Here is an 8,835-nt window from a genome sequence, read left to right on the forward strand (position 1 = left end):
AAAAGGTCCATGTTGGGGATCGGTGTTTCCTAATAAGTTAATAGGGAAAGTAAATCCATTGAGAAAGGGGGCAGGGTGGCTGTGTGGTAGGGCATCTGACTCGAGACCAAAGGGTCGTGAGTTTGCGTCCCGGCCGGGTAGCTGCCCTGCAGGGACAGGTAACACTCTCCCTTTACCTAGTGGGGTTATATGGTCTATCAAGTTCCATCTTGGGGAATTCTTTTCCCCATATTACAAGAAAAAAAAAATCCATTGAGAAATAGGTCCATGGGGAACACAGGTCATGGAACAGAATATAGGTTAATAGAAATATTAGATCAGTGGGGTTGGTGGGTGGGTGGGGCAAACAGATTCATTTAGGAATTAGACATGTACTAAATGGGTGAAAAATGTTCCTGAGAGAATGGGTCTATGGGAGGAAGTAGGTCCATATGTGGCTTCGATATTTTAGGGAGAATAGGTGTATTGATGTATAATGGGTGCATTTGGAAGATCTCATCTGAGGGAGAATAGGTCCATAGGAAATAGATATGAATAATGGGTCTGAGGGTCTGGAGAAAAGAACTCCAAGGGAGAAAATATCCAGGGAGGGAATAGATCAAGGGCAATAGGTCACTGGAGGGAAAATAAGTAGCCTGTGTATCAGAGTTAAAGGGAGAAAACAGGTTCATGAAAATAGGTCCCTAAGGAAGTGAGTTCACTGGAGCAAAAAATAGGTCTGTGGGGAGAAATTACGTAAACAGTCCCTGGGGAAGTGGTTAATGGGAAAATAGGTCCAAAGGGAAACTAGGCCATTGAAGGGAAAATAGGTCTAGGAAACATTCAAAGGAAAGTAGGTCCATAGGAGTGATAAAGTAGGTCCATGGGGAAAATGGGTCCACAAGAAATAGATTGAACAATAGGTCCATGGAGGATAAAATAGTTGCAGGGAGAAAACATAGGTTTAAGAATAGGGCCAAGGGAAAGTAAGTTCATAGGAATATGGTAGAATAGGTCCATTGAGTAATGGATCATGGAAATGGGTTGACAGAATAGGTCCATAGAAGGAAAGTAGGTTATTAGAGAAAATAGGTCCACAAGGAAAGATCCAATGAGGAAACAAATGGTCTATGGAGGAGAAATAGGTTCATTGGGGATATAGGTCCATGGAGGGAAAATGGAGAAATAGGTCCATAGGAAGAATAGGTTGGTGTAAGTAGGTCCACAGGGGAAGAAGGTCCATGGAGAGTAATTAAATCCATAAAGAAAATAGGTCCAAAGGGAAATAGGTCCATGGGGGATAAATAGGTCATTGAAGGGAAGGCCAAAAAAAAAGCCTGTATGATTTTCTTCATGGGGAGAAAATAGGTCTAGGCATATTTACAGAAAATAGGTTGAAATGGGAAAATAGTACCATGGGGAAAGGTCCATAATGAAAAACAGGTAGGCCCTAATTGGTACTATAGGTCTGGAGAAATAGGTCCAATGAATAATGTTGGTCCATGAGGAATATTGCAAGGCAAATAGGTTCATGGGGAAAATTAGTATGGTAAAATAGGTCCATAGGAAAATGTCTTGGAGAGAAAGGTCATTGCAGGGGAAACTGGGTCTGTGGGGAAAATGTGGTCGTGGGGAAAGTAGGTCCATGGAGTAGATGCATGGGGAAATAGGTTTGGGGGAAAAGGGGTCTAACTATAATAGGTCCATGGCAGGAATATGGGTCCATCATGAGGATAGTATAATTGAGGTAATGTCCATGGGTAAAAAAGGTATATGGGAAAAATAGGTTCATAAAGGTAGACCAATAGCCAGGAAATAGGTCCATGGAGGAAAAAATGGCCTTTGAAGAATGAGGAAAATAGGTCCATAGGGTAAAATCTGTTAAATGGGATGGTGGGTGAAAGGGAAACAGTTGATAGGGAATAGGTTCATGGGGAGATTCTTCATGGTGGGAAAGATGCATGGGAAAAATAGGTCAGAATGAACAGAGGTCTATGAATGGGAAATAGGTCCATGGAGGCAAATGGGTCCATGGAGGGGAAATAGGTCTAGAAGAGGTCCAAACCATTATTGTTCGTGGGGAAATAGGTCCTTGTAAGGTGAATAGGCCCATAGAGAAACGGTCAGGGAAAATGGGCCCTGGAAAAGTAGGTCCATAAAGGAAAATTTAAATAGGTCCACCAGAGAAATAGGTTAATGGGTTTTGGTTCATGGGGAAAATAGGTCCACAGGACATAGATCATTTGAGATTTAAAAAATAGGTCCATGGGGTAAATAGATCCAGAATGAAAAATAGGTTCCATGGGAAATAGGTCCATGGAGAATACAGGTTCAGAGGAAAAATAGGTCAGTGGAGAGGAGATAGGTGCATGACGGGGAAAATAGGTCCACAGGTTTGAAAATAGGTCTGCAGTGGGTGAATGGGGAAAAACTGGTCCATTGAGGAAGTTCAGTGGATAAGTAGGTCCACGTGACAATTCTTATACACGTGGAAAATAGGTCATTGGAGGGAAAATAGGTCATGAGAAAAATTGGTTAAATGAATATAATATAGGTCCATATCAGGGAAATAGGTCCATGGATGGAAAATAGGTATACATGGGAAAAGGGTCATTGGAGGGAGTAATAGGTCCAGAGGGAAAGTAGGTCTACAGGGAGGAGGCCAAATGCGGGAAAACGGGTCCATGAGAAAAACAGGTTATTGGAGAGAAAATAGGTTCATGGTGGAAGTAGGTTAATTGAAAGCAAGTATGCCCATTGAAGGAAAATAGGTCCAAGGGATGAATAGGTGGTTGTAGAAGATAGGTCTGTGCAGGGAAAATAGGTCACTGGGAGAAAGTAAGTCATTGGAGAAAATTGGTCCATAGAGGAAGAATGGGTAATTGAAATGTAAATGAGAAAAGAGGTCCATATCAGGATTCCATGCTGATGGGAAGAAATAGGTTCATGTATGGAAATTGATCTGTGGAAAAAAGGTCGTTAGGGGAAAATAGGTCCATGGAGAGAGGTAGATTCATGGTGGAAATAGGCCCAAGTAGGGAAAATGCCCTGGAAGAAATAGGTCCATGGTAGGGAAATAGATCCATGCAGGGAAAATAATGAAAGGGAAAATAGGTCCATGCAGGGAAAAATTTGGAGGGGGAAAATAGGTGCATGTAGGGAAAGGTTGTGATGAAAATAGGTCTACAGAAAAAATCTTAGTGGAGGGAAAATAGGTCCATGCAGGGAAAAGTTTGAGGGAGGAAATAGGCCCATGCAGGTATAAGTTTTATGGCAGGAAAAGAGGTTCATGCAGGAAAAATAGGTCTGGTGAAAGTTGCTTTGAGGGAAAATAGGTCCATGGAGAAAATAGCTTTAGTGGAGGGGAAATAGGTCCATGGAGAGAAAATAGATCCATGGAGAGTAATAGCTTTGGGGAGGGAAATAGGTCCATGGAGAGAAAAAAATGGGAAAATAGGTCCATGAAGAGTAATCAGCTTTGTGGAGGGAAAATAGGTCCATGGAAAACAGTTCAGTGGAGGGAAAATAGGTCCATGGAGAGATAATGGAGGGAAAATAGGTCCATGGAGAAAAAAAACTGAAGGGAAAATAGGTCCATGGTGAAAAATGGCTTTGGAGGGAAAATAGGTCCATGGAAAGTAGCTTAGTGGAGGGAAAATAGGTCCATGGAGGGAAAAAACCTTAGTGGAGGGAAAATAGGTCCATGGTGAAAAATGGCTTAGTGGAGGGAAAATAGGTCCATGGAGAGAATGTAGCTTAGTGGAGGGAAAATAGCTTAATGGAAGGGAAGTAGGTCTATGGAGAAATTAGCTCAGGGGAGGGATAATAGGTCCATGGAGTAAATAGCTTTGTGGAGGGATAATAGGTCCATTGAAAGTAAATAGCTTTGTGGAGAGAAATAGGTCCATGGAGGGACAATGTCCATGTAGAGTAAATAGCTGTGTGGAGGGAAATAGGTCCATAGAGGGACATTATCCATGGAGAGTAAATAGCTGTGTGGAGGGAAATAGGTCCATGGAGAGAAAAAGTTAGAGGGAAAATAGGTCAATGGAAAGAAAAACTTAGTGGAAGGAAAATAGGTCCATGGAGAGAAAAGAGCTTTAGTGGAGGGAAAATAGGTCCATGGAGGAAAAATAGCTTTGTGGAGGGAAATAGGTCCATGGAGAGTAAGTAGCTTTGTGGAAGGAAATAGGTCCATGGAGAGAAAAAAGCTTAGTGGAGGGAAAATAGGTCCATGGAGAAAAAAGGTAAGTGGAGGGAAAATAGGTCCATGGAGAGAAAAAAGCTTAGTGGAGGGAAAATAGGTCCATGAAAATAGCTTAGTGGAGGGATAATAGGTCCATGGAGAGAAAGTAGCTTAGTGGAGGGAAAATAGGTCCATGGAGAAAATAGCTTAATGAAGGGAAAATAGGTCCATGGTGAAATATAGCTTAGTAGAGGGAAAATAGGTCCATGGAGAGAAAATAGCTTAATGGAGGGAAAATAGGTCCATGGAGGGAAAATAGCTTAGTGGAGGGAAAATAGGTCCATGGAGAGAAAATAGCTTAACGGAGGGGAAATAGGTCCATGGAAAACGGTTCAGTGGAGGGAAAATAGGTTCATGGAGAGAAAAAAAGGTGAGGGCAAATAGGTTCATGGTGATAAATGGCTTAGTGGAGGGAAAATAGGTCCATGGTGATAAATGGCATAGTGGAGGGGAAATAGGTCCATGGTGATAAATGGCTTAGTGGAGGGAAAATAGGTCCATGGAGAGAAAATAGCTTAATGGAGGGAAAATAGGTCCATGGATAGAAAATAGCATAATGGAAGGGAAATAGGTCTATGGAGAAAAAAGCTTAATGGAGGGGAAATAGATCTATGGAGAAAATAGCTCAGTGGAGGGATAATAGGTCCATGGAGAAAATAGGTCCATGGAGAGTAAAAAGCTGTGTGGAGGGAAATGGTCCATGGAGAAAAATCTGGAGGGAAAATAGGTCCATGGATGGAAAAAGCTTAATGGAGGGAAAATAGGTCCATGAAGCGTAAATGGCTTTGGAGGGAAATAGGTCCATGGAGAGAAAGGGAAAATAAGTCCATGAAAAGTAGCTTTGTGAAGGAAAATAGGTCCATAGAAAATAGCTTAGTGGAGGGAAAATAGGTACATAGAAATAGGTCCATGGAGACTAGCTTAGTGGAGGGAAAATAGGTCCATGAAGAATAGGTTAATGGAGGGGAAATAGGTCCATGGAGAGAAAATAGGTAAGTGGAGGGGAAATAGGTCTGTTCAGGAATTATAGCTTAGTGGAGGGAAAATAGATCACGATGGGTTCATAGAGAAAACGTAAGTAAAAGGGAAATAGGTTAATGTGAGAAAATAGGTCCATATTAGGCTTATTTGCACATGGAAAAAATAGACCTATGTGGAATACAAGTTTTTGGAAGAAAAATAGGTCCATGGAGGAAATTAGGCTCATGGGGAAAAATAGGTTTGAGGGAAAAAGATTGGAGTAAAAATAGGTCCTTGGAGGGAAAAGGTATGCGGTAGAGCGGTCCGAGAAAATTCTTCCATCAAAGCAAAATAGGTCCAAGGGGGTGAATAGGTGCATGGGGAAGGTAAGTCTGTGGAGACAATATAGGACCCTCAAGAGAAAATAGGTAATGAGAAGGAAATAGGTCCATATCAGAATTGCTCATGAAAAATAGGTGTGTAGGAAGATAGGTGTATATGGAAGAAAGGTTGAGGGAAAAATAGGTCCATGGAGGAAAGTATGTTCGTGGGTAATGTTTGGGAAAATACACTATTGATGGGGAAAATAGGTCCATGGGGTAAATAAGTGTAAGGAAGAATGTCCAATGAAAAAGTCCATTGAAGGAAAATAGGTAAGTGGGGTGAATAGGTGCATGGGGAATATAGGTTCAAGGAGGGAAAATAGGTCTGGAAGTAGGTCATTTAAGAGGAAGTCCATAGTGGGAATATACTGTAGGTAATTGGAAGGAAAATAGGTTAATGTACTGAAATAGGTCCATATGTGGATTGTTTGCTTATGGGGAGAAAATAGGTTCATGGAGGGATATAGCTGTGGAAAAGGGTAATTGGAGGGGAAAATAGGTACATGGGGAAAACAGGTAGAATGGAAAATAAATTATTGGAGGGAAAAATAGGTTTGTGGATGAATAGGTCCATTGAGAAAATAAATGTCCATTGAAAGAGTAGGTCCAAAGGGTGAATAGGGGCATGGAGGGGAAAATAGGTCCATAGGGATAAAATAGGTATAAGCAAAATAGTTCCATATTAGGACTGATCACGGAAAGAAAATGAGTTCAGCAAGGAAAAATAGGTCTCCAGTGGCCTACTTCCCTGTAGTGACGTTTCCTTGCATGGACCTATTTTCCCAGTACCGGTACGAATATCTTCCCCATGCACCTACTGACCTATTTACTCAACGTATCAGTTAATTTTCCCTCACCCATTTTCCTTCATGGACCTATTTTCCCCTATAGTGACTTCCATATTGACCTATTTTTCTGCATAACCTATTTTCTCCCCATAAGCAAAAATCTTCACAATAAGGACCCTATTTCCTCACTTTAACCTATTTATTTCCAATTCCCTATTCTCCCTCTTTCAGGACTTGTTAGTCTCAACCTACTTTTCATCCTATCTTCCATGCATGGACCTATTTTTCCTCCATGAAAACATTCTCCATTCACCAATTCACCCCATATACCTATTCTCCTTAGTGGACGTATTTTCTCGATGGACCTATTCACTATGGATCTTTACCCTCCAGGGACCTATTTTCCTTTGGTAATCTATTTCCTGCATGGACCTATTTTTCCTCCATGGACCTTTTCCCACGAACCTGTTCACCCACGTGAACCTGTTTTCCTTCAGTGGGCGTATTTTCTCAAACGACCTATTTTGACCATTGACCTATTCCTTGTAGACCAATTTTGTCTAGGAAACTTCCGCCTTAGTTTTTCCATGGACCTATTTTCCCCTCCAGTGACCTTTCATGTAGGCCTGTTTTCCCAACGAACCTATTTTTTCCCATAGGCATACGGTGTGACCATTTTTCTTTTAATTACCTATTTTTCCTCTTTGTACCTATTTGATTTCCAGTGATCTTTCCCTCCAGTGATAAACCTGCATGGACCTGTTTTCCCTCAGCAAACCTATTTTCCCTTGGTAGACCTATCTTTTCCATACACCTATTCGTCCCCATGAACCAGTTTTTCTTCAGTGGGCGTATTTTCTCGAGACCTATTTTCACCATGGGCTTATTCCCTCTAGGGCCCTATTTTCCCTCCAATATTCCTCAGACCTATTTTTCTCCAATGGTCTCTACCTATTTGCCATTCACCTATTTTCTCCCCATGGGCAAACATATCTGATGGCTGTTTTCCCTCTACCTATATTCCCTCTGGACCTATTTTCTCCTCAGTGATCTACCTTTCATGGACTTGTCCATTGGTCTATTTCCCCTCTAGCAACCTATTTTCCCTTCATGGACCTATTGTCTTAATGGACCTATCCATGCACCCATTCACTCCTGTGGACCTATTTTCCATGAATCCACCAAGGACCTATTTTCCATGAATCCACCAAGGACCTATTTTCCCTCGAGTAATTTTTGGACATTTCTCATGGACCTACCTTTCCTCTGTGGACCTATTTTTCACTTCAGACCCCATATAAACCTATTTTCCTTACATGAACCTATTTTTGTATTCTAATAGCTTTCTAATCAAATACTTTATGGACCTATTCTGATCTTTCCCTCAGTGACCTATTTCCTGATTATTTCCCATGACCTTATCTTTTCCATGGACCTATTCACCCACGTGGACGTATTTTTAATGGGCGTACTTTGAAGGATCTATTCTCTTCAGAGCCCCGTTTTCTCCTAGCTATTTTTTCATGGGCCTGCTTACCACCATGGACCTATTTTCCCCTCCAGTGTCCATTTTCCCTGTAGACCTATTTTCCCTACCCGAATATATTTTCCCTATTTTTTCCAGTAACTCCTTCAACCTATTTTCCCTCCATGGACCTATTTTTCCCATGCACCTATTTGCTCTTTTGGACCTTCAGTGGGTGTATTTTCTCAGCAGACCTATTCACTATGGAACTATCCCTTGAAGGGTCCTATTCTCTAATAACATTTTCCATCAAATCTCCCATGGACCTTTTGTATATCGACCTATTATTCTGTCTTGTGTATAGACCTATTTTCACAACATAAACCTATTTTCTTAGCATGATCCGACAAGCCTGATATGGACCTATTTTGTGTTAATGTTTTCCTTTCAAAATTTTGCTGGACCTATTCTCCCATAACCTTTCACTCGTGACCTATTTTCTCTGATAGGATGTATTTACTTTCCATGGACCTATTTTACCCATGCACCTATTCATCCCCTTGGACCTATTTTCCTTCAATAGGCACATTTTCTCAAAAGACCTTCATTCAGCTATTCGCTTCTGGGACCTATTTTCTTTTTTGTGGACCTATTTTTCATCCACGGACCTGCTTTCCTCCATGGACCTATTTTTCCCTCCAATGATCTTTTCTCCATATAAAGCAATTTTCCCCGTGTTTGAAACCTATTTTCTTACCATGGGCAAACAATCCTGATGTGGACCCAGCATTAGTAACCTATTTCTTCCAATTGCCTATTTTCCCTCGACCTATTTTCTCCAATGACCTATTTTTCCTGCACGAATATATTTTCCCAGTGAGTCTATTCTTGGACCTATTTTCCTTCAGTGGATTATTTTCTCTGGGTCTATTCCCTCCAGGGACCTATTTTCCCTCGAATATTTTTCAGACATTCCTCATGGACCTACCTTTCTTCCATGGACCTATTTTCCAC

Source organism: Coenobita brevimanus, chromosome 86, assembly GCF_032717465.1.
Source record: "Coenobita brevimanus isolate Jiangsu-jjx chromosome 86, ASM3271746v2, whole genome shotgun sequence".
In the NCBI taxonomy this organism is placed as follows: Eukaryota; Metazoa; Arthropoda; class Malacostraca; order Decapoda; family Coenobitidae; genus Coenobita; species Coenobita brevimanus.